We start from the raw sequence: 14,271 nt of genomic DNA, 5'->3' as shown, positions 1-14,271 counted from the left end.
GTCTGTGAGCAGATGCATGATAAATTTCTCATTTTAACCAATGTTAGCAAATCTCTGGAGAAACCAACTGCTGTTTGCTGCCCATCTATAGTAGTTAAGTCAGATTCCTCTGTTCTGATTTATCAGATGGGGTGACTGATGATGTTTGTAAATGTAAATTTTAAGTTTCCTCAAATTCTAGAGTGTAAAGCTTCAAAACAGTCATTTTCTATAAACATTGTTGCTTAAAAAAGTCCCGCCACTTGAATATCTGGTGAAGATGAATGCACATTGCATGCAGAGTTGGCAAGGAGGCACCCATCTATAAACATAGAGTTACTATTCATGGAGATTTCTTTTATCGTCTTTCCAGTTGTACAAACACACCACCACCGTCACCCCCGGCAATATTGCATTGTAAATTACCTTCCTTTTAAAAGCCCTCTCCCCTTAGTGCTTTTCATTCAGGAGATGGGAGACAGCCCTGGGCTTGTTGTCTTCAGATCAAATACAAGCTGCAGACTCTGGGTATTCACCTGAATTATATGAACCTCTGTGCTATAGCTATTTACTTGTTGTGATGCGTTTCCTTTTCTTGATTAACTAAGCTCTGAAAAGACACATCTGTTTCAGCATTGCCCCCTCAAGGCAGTCCATCAGCCCTCTGTTTTCTAGCATCTTTTTCTCTCACCTTTTCCTCACCATATCCTCTGTGGTCTGCTGCATTTTTTTGTCTGATGTTCTTAGTGTTGTTAGACTCCTGGGGCAGGGACTGTGCCACGGTGAAAAGCCATCTATCATGCAATGGAGAGAACTGTTTAGGGACATGTGAGTGCTGCAGTCTATTTTGTGGCTAAAGCCCCAGAGGTTGAGCTGGTGGCTGTTTCTAATTAGTTACATGGTGCCTATCTATAGCCTCCCACAATGCTCTGAGGTCTGGGTACCCTCAGTTTCTTATTTACTGGTGTTCAGCATCCTCAGCACCAGGCAGGTCTGGTCCCTAGTAACGTAGTAAAGTACCCTTTAGCGTTTTAAATTAGTAGAATAAGACCATGACTTGCAGTTAAAATAAATGCAAAATAGTTTATTAGAACACACTGTTGGAGTCACAGCCTCCAAACAGCATTTCCCTCTGTTATACTACCCAAGTGCTGGAGGAGCGTACCACACGATTTACTATGTAGCACCCACTAATCCTCCAAATATAGCTATTGATTTGCACCTAGGAATCATTTTAAGGAGAAGGGAGCACAGAAGACCTAGGCTGACTCTTTGATCATGGGGGGCCTCAGGAACATCAGTGTTTTGCCCCCTCCGCCACCCAGCACCCTGGGCTGGAGTTGGCATCCCGGTGCAGCGGGGCTGCTGCAGCCCCTGCCCTGCGGTCCTCTCCGCAGCAAAAGCAGTGCACAGGTTCACCTGGCAGTGGTGGCCCCTCTCAAGCTTCTCTTGCCCTTTGAAGATGCCCCATTGTTTGGGCTATTCACATACTTTCGGGGTGGATGTGTATCTTTTTTGAAACTTTTACAGGCAGGTGCATTGTTAATAAAAACCCGGAGAAGCTCTTTGGAAGAAAGCACCACCGGAGCCCTTTGGTGAGCGACTCTGAGCAGCTCTTCCCTTTATTTGATCAGCTTCTCATACCTAACAGTTCTGTAAGTAAACATTTATAGATCAAATCAAAAGCTCGCAAAAGGAAGCACTCTCGGTAGATTAGAAGCTAAACTGATCTAAATTAGAACAGATGCAGAGATAACCTTGCCTGGCTAAAAAGCATATACTATCGGTTGCACGCAGATAATTAAATGAATGAGCCCTTTTCTATTGAACAACTGATGTGCAATTGATAAACTTAATTAATAATTAACTTTTTAATTAAATATCAATTTAAAACAAGTGTGGTAATATGCCACTCGCATTTAATTTTGCTGCCTTTTCTTCATTAAAGAACCATCATTAGGGTTACAGGTATCTGTTTAAGATGCCTCTGTGCGCTGCACAGGGAATAAATGTGTCCGCTGGGCACTTGCCAGCAAGGAGATGGTGATAAACAGCAGCAATTGGAGACAAAGCTGGTGTGTGACTCTAGAGAGACAGAAGGAACTGCAGATAAATGGCACCGTCCCTGGCCACGTCTTTCTTAGCAGCAGAAGGCCTGCCTGAGTTTATGCCCTTGTTTGCTATTAAAAGAATGGCAATGGGTGTGGGAGAGCTGAGCCCTCCTCATAACATCTCTTTAGGAAGAAGGCCCTTTGCAGCTTTAGGAATGAAGTGGCTGGGTGAAGCCAAGACTTGAACATCTAAAACCCTGGCCTGTGTGGAGGAGAGATCAATCCATCACTTATTGCCTTGTTTCAGCAAAACCATCCTCAATAAATGAGGGAAAGCTGCGATCCTTTTGCATGTGTCTTCTCACATGATGCCTTAGTGCAATTCCTGTTAGTGCTAATGGGGTAATTGGCTCTCCTTGATGTGAACTCCCTATAATGCATCCGTGTAACTTGATTTGAGAGTGTAAATCCCATTAGCCTGAATGGCGATCTTTTCTGCCTCCAATTTACCCATTTGATCCCGCAAGCTCTAACAGCCGATCTCGTCTCCCTTTGAAAGCAATAAATAGGCATCTGACTTCTGCTAAATGGTGTTTAGCAAACGTGCGTGAGGGTATCGCACCTCCGGCTTGGTGCCCCTCTCTGTGCCCCCCCTGCCATGAGTCTGCCCTCACAAACATCTGTGCAAAAGCAATGTTGCTGCCACGCCGCTGGCAAGCACCTGCTTTTCGTCTGGCTCTCTGGGGCAACCCCAGCTCATGGCTGCGTCTCTGCAGGGCAGGAGGGCAGCGGGTGTGTAGGGCTCCCGAGCAATTTGGAGGCTTTCTGGGGACATGGGGGAGTGTGCGGTCAGATACCGTGGTGCTGAGGGTCCCAGCAGCTGGTTGGTCCCCAAGCTGCCATCCCAGTGGGATACTGGGCATTTGGAGGTTCTGAATAAACACTCAGCATCAAAAGAGAATAACAAGGGAGCCGATGGCTTCTTTTCTGCAGACTTTCCCATCCACCATCCACTGAGTCCATGCCTCGTCCTAACTGTGCGCCTTTATTTTTCCCCTCTTTATAAAGTTGCTTAGAGAGCTCATCTGTAACCTAGGTACCTAAAGACAACAAAAGAGACTCGAAGCAAACAGCTTCTGCGCAGCCTTGGCATTTGAGGTGGTTCCTTCCACCTACCTAGTAAGCACAACGAGCGAAGAAATATGCACTAGGCAGGAAATTTGGGTTGCAAACTGGGAAAACAAAAGGTGAAAGGCTGCAAGAAGCATTTCCACTGACTCCATGCCTGCTAGTAATGAGGAGAAATATTTGAGCCACCTCACTGAGGATGTAAGAAAATCTTTCCGCTGCAGTGGAGGTTGAATGAAGATTAGGCATTGCTATTTTTTTGTTAATGTCTTGATTTGTTTCCAACTGAAATAAAGTAGGCTAGAGGATAAGCCAATGGGCTCTTGACTGTCCTGCAATGTGGGGCTTGAAGCCAATTGGAAATGACTCCTTGGAAGGTACCATCGTGGACAAGGCACCAGACACCTATCCGGTCGGGATACACCGCTGATGAAAGGATGATTTCTTTTCCTGCTTTGCCTCATAAGAGGATATTCTCGCTTCTCCACATGTGAAGGGAAGATGGGTCCCTCCCGTGGGGAATGTTACGGCTGGCCACCACTTCCTTTCTGAAAGCCCCATTTGAAAAGGAGGAAATAGTTGGTGGAGGAAGTTCCTGAAAAGGAATCTTTCAAATCCTTATTTTTGTCAGGTTTTTTTCAGGGGACACCCAATACGATGGAAGTAATTGGTGTGGCTGCCTCAAGTGATGGAAAAATTGCAGAAAACTGCAAAGGGTGTGACAGCAAGAAAACTGGCTTATTCTCCATTTATTGTACAATATTTATCATCAACCCATTTTGTATATTTTGCTTTCTTTTGTGTAATCTTATCATCACTGGGGTTGAAAACGATGTAATTTTTGCTCCTTTGAGTAGTTGCCAAAAAAGCACTTACGTCGGAGTATTAGTGTATCATTTGGCTAGCACATCACATAATGGTTTTTTTACAGCAAGTATTTAACTGTGTTTTCATCCTGTGGGAAAGAATGATGGGTCTGTTTTGTAAAAATAAGACCTTGTGGCGATGTGGACATGCAAGAGATAGAAACATAATGCAACAAATTAGTTTCAACACACAGAAATGAAGTAGTCCAGGCTCCATATACATTCAGCAGTGCTGCTTTCTCTCTCTCTTTTGTCTCTCCTTTTTTCTCTTATTCTGAAATGTATCATTGGATTTTGTGGGAAAACTTTGCAAGCAGAAACTATTAGAATTCAATGAGCCGCCTGCTTGGTTTGTGCACACAAGATGTTATACCAGTATACATACGTGTGTTTGTGTGTATGTCTGTTCGTATATAAGTAAAAGTATTTTTTTTGTGAGCATATGTGTAAAAGAAAGTGAGTAATCGTGGGTACCAAGAAGACAGGATCAAACATACCTATTTTGTGTGACTGGATGCAAGTTCATGGTGTTACAGCAACAACCAGATTAACTTTATTGTAGCCTAAAAAGATACCTTGTTTTTTAGCAACAGAAACAGTATTGTGAAGCAGAAGAAATATGATCATTCTAATTTCTTCACAGAAAAATGAAGACCTGGAGCAAAAAAATAAGTTGTCTTTAGGTGCTTCAGAAATAATCAAGCAGATCATAATTGCAATTTGAGGGGAACCCATCAAATCCTTCTGAAATAGTGGTTAAGTGAATCTCTATTATAGCCTGAAACCTGCCATTAACTTGAAACTATTCATGCTGCCCTCCACATCTTTCCAACCTGTGTGTTTTACGGCCTGCACCCAATAATGGTCACTCTTACCTCTGCCAGAAAAAAGTTATGAGTTGCTGTTCTAAAGTTCTCCCATTTCTAAACTCTGTTCATTTTAATAAAATGTTCCATGGAGTTGTGATTAAGATTTCTTTGTATGTAAAAATTCACCAGGATATTACTTGGCTTTTGCCACTCTAATCTGTTTGATGTCCACCTTCCTTCTTTCCAGCAGCCACTTACCCATTTGTGAAGTTACATGCACATTTGTGTTTTGTCATGTCTGAATTCAGACCCAGAGACTGGAGATGCCAAATACGTGCTTGTCTTTACTTATGTGAGAAGGAGTGGAGTTGAGCATATGGCTACATGATTCCTATGTAGAATAAAAAAATGCCATTCAGCAAATTTATTAGGGCTTTATAGTGAGTTATCATCACTAGCTGCACTAAAACACAACTCAGAAGAAAAGACTCCATGGAATAGGCTTTTTGCATGTCTTGTCTTTGCTTGCTAATTTACAGCATTCCATAACTTCCAAAAACATCTACAAATTGTTCTCTGAAAGCCTTTCATCCTGAAAGGAACTGGGAAGCCACACTGCTTACTGGCACTGGCGTGAGTCAGGAGGCTCAAAACCTACCCGTTGGGTGCCCTGGTTGTTCCTTTGAATCACGGGGTTTTATCATAACAAAAAGATTCCTTGTGAGGGTTTCTCCAGGCTGTGTTAGCACTTTGGCACTGTTCTGTTTTGCAAAACTGGAAACCCCCTGTTGCTCTACAATAAATGAGGTGATAGAAGACTGAGATGGAAGAGGGGGGATGAAGACTATCGTAAGTGTCTAGATACTGGCTAAGGAGGATGCGTGAGCTATGGCTTGCAGGAGGAAGATGCTCCCAGTGTTTTCCTAACCAATCTTGCTCTAGATGTGAGCAGAGCTTCATCTTTCTGGGGCTGTAAGAAGAATGATGAAAGGAAAAGGAGAGAAGGTGAGTCAACAGTGACTAAAGACCATGCACAAATTCCTAACTAATGACTGGGGGGGGGGAGATAAATAGCAGAAACATGAAGCAGCCTGATTTTACTTTGAGCAACACTTTATCTTCACAGAAATGTCACCGCTGTGTTATATCATTTCCTCTCCAGATATGGCCATGGAAGAGCGAGGTCTTCCCACAGCAAGACAGCACAAGTGAGTGAGATATTTTTCATGGCTGCCTTGGGAATGTCATCAGCCAAAAGAGAGCAAAGGCTCAAGGTAGGACCTGTCACACAGGGAGAAGAGCTAATAAATGACCTTTGCAATAGTGCAATCCAGTCAAGCCCACCAAAAAATGATAGGTGAGTTAAGAGTTTGCTCAGCAGCTGTGTCCTGCCCAAAGGGTATAACCAGGCAGTCAGGTAGATAGGAGCAAACTTGCAACACTGGAATTTTTTTGAGGACTTGTATTATATTAGATAAAAATCTCCTTGGTATTTGGGGCAGAATGGCTCTGCTGGATACTTAGCCTGGTTCTCCCTATGCTCTTCCATTACTGCTCTGCCAAAATCTTGGCATTTAGTTATTCTTCTGAATCAAAATGCATTTCCTGAACTTTTAGGCTTTTTTTTTTTATTGATACCTATGCAGAAGTGACTCTCCAGGATCTCTTGTGCTGTGCCAGCCCTGCCCAAGCTGCTGCTAAGCCCTGTTCCCTGCCAAGCCCCCACAGCACGGGCACCCTGCTCTGCCGCTGGGCTGGGACCTCTGTGAACCCCAAACCTGCGCAGCCCAAAGCCAGCAATGACCGTCACTGCAGGGCTGCCCACATCTCCAGCCATCCTTGTAAAAGCCTCCAGAATAGATGTCTTGTGCAGAAAGAGGGTGAAATAAAATTAAACCTCTTGAAGAAACACTATTTCTTATTTGGAGAAACTCCCTCTTTCCCCCTCCAGTGAATTCATACGGATTTTTAGAAAACACACTCTTTTGTAGGATCTTGCAAGATGGCAGGAGCCGAAGGACTGTGTGGAGCTTTGTGTTGTAGTCAGAGTTCAAAAAGGTGAGTTCCCCTGAGAGGGAAAGATTGGTTTTCTTGTTTAATGCCGCCACTTGTTTAAACTTAGGGGTTCGAATGGCCCATTTCTCTCTTCTCTTTTTTCCTAAATACGTTTATCTTCACGCCTAAAATATTTTGTGCGGTTTCCTTTTTTATCGCTGTAAAGGGTATCTTTTAGATAAGTTCTTGTTTCTTGCCTTTTCCATCTATAATTGCAGAGATGTAAGAGAAAGAATGTGCATTTTCGTAAAGCAGTCATCTGACATGAAGTTAGGGTAAATGTATTTGTTCTGCCTGTTCCTTCTTTATATTGACTTTCCATTAATATCCTGGCATACGCATATATATGTATGTGACCATGACTGGCAACAGATAAAATAGGCTAATGGTAGAGGATGATGAGGGGTGGGGGCCTGTATCAGACTCTCTTTAATGTATTTTTCTAAACTTTTTGACCACCTAAGTGGGTATAAGCAAGAACGTGACAGGTATGTTCACTTAGAGCCAGATGAAGGATTTAAATTTCGGTTTTCAGATGATAAATGGTACAATGAGCGATGCAAGTGATGAAAATTAGTTGCAGAAAATTAAAAAATGGATCCAAAACCACTGCAGACTCTTTACTTGCTGTTTGCAGAGAGAAATAATTCGATCCAAATGATTTGACCAGTTGCTGAAGGAGCTAACAGGGTGTCTGGGCTCGTGTGCTGATTTGGTTACAGCTATAGTGATGAGGAGCGCAATGCAGAAAAGCTGGGTCTTTTTTTAGAAGGAAGCACAAGCAGTTCCCAAGTTGCTGTATTCTTTTCTTGAAATTTCTGAACTAGTATTGCTGAATGTTAGAGCCAGTGAGCTCAGTGGAGAGCAAACGAGGCTGGTCAGTGCAGTGGGGAAAGGCAGCACAGCATCGGGGTGTCGGGAGAGCTTCTCGGGGTCCCCTCTGCCACAGTGCAGCAAAATGCTCCGATCCTTTCCCACCTATGAGAGAGGAAAGGGACAGTGGAAGGTGCTTGGAGGGTTGTTGGCACTTCCATCCCTGCCGCTTCAGGGATGGCCGTGGGGCTGCTGGAGATCTGCAGCCTCACCACTTGTGAGGGTAGGAAAAGGCTTTTCCTGGCTAAAAATAAGCAGCTGGTGTCTGGAGTCGGCTTGCAGGAGCGTGTGTCTGATACGTAATTTGAACTCGATTGCAAGGGCCCCGTAACATCTCCTGGAGCTGGTGCTGCCCTCCTGGAGCCAGCTCCTCTCTGCCCCAGGTGTCCAGGCTGTTTGTAAGGCTGGGCTGCAGCGTGGTCCAGGAGACCCCCTCACCAGGGAGTTGTTGGGCAGAGATGACTCATGGCACATCATTGTCTCCTCTCCCACTGCTTTGTATCAAGCCGCTGAAACCTGTTTGTTTGGTAACTGCAGAAACTTGACACTGATGAGGATGAGCAAGGGAAGGGAGAGACCTGTTATTTCCGAGAGCAGGTCTTAACTGCGAAACCTTGATGTTTGCTGCAGAGCCCTTTGGGAAAGCTGTTGGTGTCTTGGGATGCTGCTGTTGTTAATGAGGCCAACCTGGAAATTCGTTTCTGGATTTTGTCTTCCTTGCTTGGAAACACTGGGTCTGCAGTGCTCGACTAGGAAATCAGAAGAAGAAATTTTTCCTTGCACGTTGCTTATGTGTACTAGATGGGATCTTTCCTGGTCTGACTTTTAATGCAGTTATATAGTTAGAAGAAAAGTGGTACTAATAGGGAGATGGGTCAATGGCTTTTGATGTTGATCCTATCGCTGAAATGCTGGTGTACAAGCCAGTCTCTAACCCTGTTCATGGGACTGGCTAAGGAGGCTTTCCACGCAGCTTGGATAAACTACGTCCATCTTGGTTCCATTTTGTAGCGTGGAAATCAGTGGGTTTGGAATATGTAGCTGGAAAACCAGGTGCAACATTGATCCAATTTCCATTTTATCCATATAACCAGATCTTAGGGGGTGGGAGGGTGTCTCACGGAAGTGGATTTGGCAGGCAATGAGAAGAGGCCCAGTCAAACTTCTTCGGCACCAACAAACTCCCCTGGCCTTCCATATAGTTCAGAACCATCTCTCCAACTCAGGGACCCCCTTGGCTATGGGTTTTCTGTGTCACAAAGGCTGGCTCTGACAGACATTTTTAGAATCACCATCTGTCAGCTTTTCCTTCAGGGATCCCCCTTTACAATAGCTTGTATCCAGGCCATGTGCAAATCCCACTGGGCTGAAACTTGGCCCTGTGCAAGGTTGGCCTGGATGCAATTAACAAACACAAATTTTATTCAATTTAGTTTGGCCAAAAATATAAGATTCTTTTGTTTGCAGATGCTGAAGTTTAGATGCCTTTCCAAACTTATCAAGGACGAGGGAACCACTTTGGAGAAAATAACAGCCAACCCCAAAGTCATCCTAGAATTCAAATTGAACTGGAAACCTACACACCAAGTAGTTTGTGAAGCTTAGAAACAGACTCCATTTTTTCTGATTACTTTAATTTTTGCTGCTGTCTCTGAACTTCATTGTTTTAGCTGAGCTCTAGACAGAAACACGAACATCAGAAGAAGAAAACCAGTGTTTGTGGCATCTAAGGAGGCCCAGCAGGAAGTATTGGAAATCTCTCGGGAGTCTTTCAGTTCAAGGAGATTTGGAGAAATATCTGCCCCAAATCCCAGAGTTTTGAGCTTAGGACTTGTCATGGGATCATGTCTAAATTGCTTTGGTCTGGAAATCTGACAAGAAATCTTGTAAGATCAGGATCTGTCGCTCTTGATTGTCCATCCAGGCTCTCTACTTTGTTAGGTCTTATCTGCCAGACTCAAGCATAGTAAACCTCATGGTGCCTGTTTTATCTATCTCGGAAAGATGAAGGACTGAATCAGTCCTATATTCACATCTTTGTTTCCTAATTCCCACAAAAATGCCAGACCACTTAGTTTATTCCCATCCTCCGTGCAGGTACTCTGTGATTATAAAACAGAATTTTTTGTCTCGGATGTGTGCTTTCTTCACATGCTTTAATATCTGTCTCCTCCACTGACCAGGGAGGTTGCCATACTTCTACCTGAGCTGCAGGGTGGGATGAGGAGCTGAAGGAGAGGTTCTCTCCATGTACCCAGCAGCAAGCAGGCCTGATACAAGCAGCTAACACAGTGCAAGAAGGGTCAGCGTGGCGTTAAGTACTTGCCTACCAGCGTCCCCCAGATTGCATCACTCTGAGAGGTGATGCTGGAGTGTTTCATAAAGATGATTTTGGTTTGTTAAAGGTTGGATGTCTGGTGAAGCAAACACTCACAGGTGCCGAGGATATTTGGCCACCCCTTGGCCTTACTTCCCAAACCTCCCTGCCCTTAGAGAAGGGGGAAGCAGATCGAGTGTGATAAACCCACCCAGCGCCCACCACAGCAGCTCGGCCCATTGCTGTTGGAGTAGTTAGTATGCCAGGGCTGTGCAGTTCCTCTGCCATCTTCATTCACCTTAGAAATGTGGAGTTTGAATGGTTTATCTCTATTAATCACCAGCTCAAAAAGCTTTGTGCACCAAGGGCCGCAGATAATTAACTTCACTATACTGCTTGTCTTATCAGTATCAACCTCTTGTCCTCCTGTGAAATAGTTAAAACCATCAGCCCCTTTTTACTTTTCCATTTAACTCTAATGCTTTAACACTGATGTTCTAAATGGCCCTGCGATTCATACTTATTAGACAAACCTTTCTTTCTGCATCTCTTATATTTTTTGATAATTGGCCATGTACGTTTCTAAGGGGCTCAACAGCTTTTCATGCTACTATACTAATAATTAAAGGTTTCTCACAGCCTTTCACATTTCTCTTTACCTTCTTTTCTTTGATAAGTATAATTTGCTGTTTAATTGGGGAGAGTGGAAGAAAAGTAGTAGTCGCAATAGGCTGACTACTTTTTTTAAACAAAATTCTCTAATTTTATACAAATTTTCATTGTTTCTCAATTTTTATCCCTTTCTCTTGCTGGAGCTCCCCTCCTTCCCACATTGTAAAATGTCGTAACAGCCCAGTGAAAGGAAAGGGGGAGGCAGGATCAGGAAGTGAGACGTGGTGGAGGCAGAACAGTGATGGGGGCTTCGTTCCTCATGACGGTGTTTGATTTAGTGCTTTACTTTGCTAATGTCCTCATCCCTGCTGCTCGTTTGTCACCTGGGAGCTGATCTGAGACTAAGCCCCTGCTCTGTTGGGGATGGTGAGCCAACGTTGCCTGGTTGTGCCCAAGTGAGGACAGCAGATCTGAGGGAAGCTGCTTGTGCATCCAACCCGGCCCCCTTTGGGGTCCTCTTGGCTCTCCTGGTGTCTGCTGTGGCTGTTGCCTTGTCATGCTGCCAATGGGGCCTCCCTCGCTCAGTGCTGTTGGAGTTTCAGCCTTTCACATCATACACCAGGTTGTTTTTAAGGGATCTTTTGTCCTGGAAGCTTTCTTAGTCCCATCCCTCTGCTGTCTAACCCCATGCCCTACCCTCCATGATAGCAGGATTCAAATGTGGGTGTCCTTGCACCTGATGCTTACGCTATCCTAAAGCATTTCTTCATTTTGTGTGCTTTTGTCCCCTGCCTGCCTCTCCCATGAGTCCTCCCTGCAGTTTCTGTTCCAGAGAGCTTTTTTTCCCCCTGCTCCTATTTGCATTACTTGAGTTTTTCCTTTTTTCTTTTTTTCTCCTTTTTCTCTCAGGTTCTTCAGTTCCCCCATCAATGTCTTCTCTCTCCTATCTTTAGGTCCCTTCACTCTCAGCTCATTTCTTCTGTCCTCCTTGTGTAGGGACCCTGGGGATGGCATGGTGCAGCTGGGGACTATCCTTGGCCCAAATGCTAGAGCCACCCCATCTGGAGAACAGCCCAAAGGGCTCCCAGTGGGAACCATCCTGCATCTGGAGAGGATAAAGAGGATTTTAGACAACCTGCTGGACTTTCAGCTCTGGCCATGGGTGAGTTCCATGGTGCCAACAGAGGGAGGAGGCTGAGTCTGGGGGATCCCCATTACTGCCATGGCTATGTCTGCTTCCCTAGATGTTACTTGGCTCAAGAGAGGTGTTTTGGGGATTTTGGAGATGATAGGATCTGGAGTATAGAAACTCTGCTGCTCTGGCAGTCCATTTGGCTCCATTCGTACAATTGAGGCCGTCTGAGCTCAGAGGACCCAATGCCTTTGATTTTCACCAAAGTCACTCGAAAAATATTACTTGATAGCTCCCATTCTAGTTTTTCAGTTCATTCACTCTGAACACATATCTCTTTCCTTGTACACAGATTCAACTGGCATTAATGCTCTTGTGGGACTTATGCTAATATGTCAGCTCCTGGAGTCCTGTGATGGGAGGCTCTTTAGCTTTTCTTCAAAACAAAACCTTCATGCAGTTGAGCAGAGAAGGATGGAAGTGTGACCCCAGTGCTCTGAAATGATTATACAGAAAAAAATCCAACACTGTATTTCAAGACTTGTGATTTTTACAGCACCTCTTGATGTGAGGAGGAGGTGGGAGCAACGGGAAGAGAGAAGAGCTAAACCATGGTTTTTGACCATTGGATATAGGCAACATGGTCTTGTGTTCCTATAGTCAACCCGCAGCAGTTTCTTATCAGTGCTAGTATTGAATTGCAAAACAAGTTCATGCAGAAGTCATTCAGTTATTTTTTTGGAGTGAAGAATTCACACAACCTGTGATCTATTCTGGCATTATTCTTCAATAAGGGAGGAGGAAGAAAAAGGCTGGTGGTGCCTCTGTTGTGAATAATTCATCCGATTTTACTAGTGTGGGTGCTAGGTGACCCCTTTGCTTAGCTCCTACTAGGGTTGGGGAGGAGTGTGGGATGCCTCCCATATCTCTGTTAGCTGCTGGGGGTTAATAGGGGCACTCAACACACACAAGCACACTCTAAGCAGGGTCAGAGGGCAGCCAGCACATTGTGACCTAAAATTTGACAGCTTTTACTCATTTCGTGTTAGGTGACCCCATTTCTCTTTGGCCAACTGCCTTGCCCAGTATTCGTGACTGGGATGCATGGTGCAGCAGGAGCCTGGACAGTCCCCTCTGAGCACTGGTAACAGCAATGACCCCACGCAGAGATATTCACTCTTTGCCCTTATGGTCCATATCCCAAATTGCTACCCAGTATCACAAGGGGAAATAAAAACCAATAGTGGCTGTTGAATAGCTGGCTCCTGTCTGTCTGCCATCGCAAATAGGACAGCTTTGAAGATGCTCAATTCCAGAAAATTTGTGTATTAACCCAACAGGTCTCAGTGCCGTGTTGCAGCGTGACAAACCCTTCCTGCTCACCATGGAGTCCTGGCAGCGACTGGGCTGCTGTAGCACCAGTGACCTGACCCTGGTCATCCCCACGTGTCACCGCCCAATCCAGGGACTTATTTTCAATAACTGTGATGTGAATTGTGGTAAGATCTTTTCCTGAGCTCCAACCAGCATCACTGGGAGTTCTCACTGATGCTCCAGTTTTCTCTTCTTCCTCTGAGGCAAGGCTTTGAGGGCAATTCTCTTATCTCTGCTTGTTTTGTTTTGGTATCTTACACAGCAGAGTGTCTCGAGGTGTCTCTCCTCTTTCCTCCTTTCCAGTTGTCTGTCTCCCTCCATCACTTTGTCACTCTCAGCTGCTTGTTAGTCTCTGATTTCCTCGTCCTCCTCCTTAGCAGGTCCATTCGTCATTTTTCCTCAGTAGTCCATGCTTCTTTCTCTTCTTCTCTGTCTCTTGTTTCTCCCTCATTTCTCTCTTTCATTTTTCCCCCCTAGTGTCGGAACTTCTTTCTTTGATTCCCCCCTCCACCTCCCACCCTTTATAGTGCTGTTATCTGTGATTTTGGCAAAGAGCACATTTATTGGGGAGGAATATCCCCATGGCAACGCAGCAGATGGTGACTTTTGATTAGCTTGGCTTTTTTTTTTTTCCCCCCGACTGCCAAATCACAATCCGTCTTTGAAATTAAATCAGGCTGTGATAGCATCAGTTGTTCTGGAGAGGGGACGAGAGAGAAACAAGACTGAAGTATTACAGCGGGAGCCAGGATGTAATGCAAATTCGTGTTTTTTAACCCCAGCAATAAAACCCCCTGTTCGTTCCGGGAGCAGGAGGGAACCACAAGAGAGGGAATAATAAAATAAAAAAAAAAGATTAAAAAAATGTTGTCACCCCCCATGGGCTCCTCACTCTGACCACGCTGGATAGTGCGTCTGTAACACCGATGTCGCTCTTCGCCAAGTTGCTTGGTGCAGCTGCTTAAACACTATTGAGGGTTTTCCTCATGTCACGGGTGTTGGGAAGAGGTCAGGTTCTTAGCTGATCAGTTCAAGCAACTATTCATTTATGGGGGTGCAGTGTTCGAAGCGGGCA

Source organism: Apaloderma vittatum, unplaced genomic scaffold (assembly GCF_000703405.1).
Source record: "Apaloderma vittatum isolate BGI_N311 unplaced genomic scaffold, ASM70340v1 scaffold1910, whole genome shotgun sequence".
NCBI classification, from domain to species: domain Eukaryota; kingdom Metazoa; phylum Chordata; class Aves; order Trogoniformes; family Trogonidae; genus Apaloderma; species Apaloderma vittatum.
Note: the sequence above shows the minus strand (reverse complement) of the source record.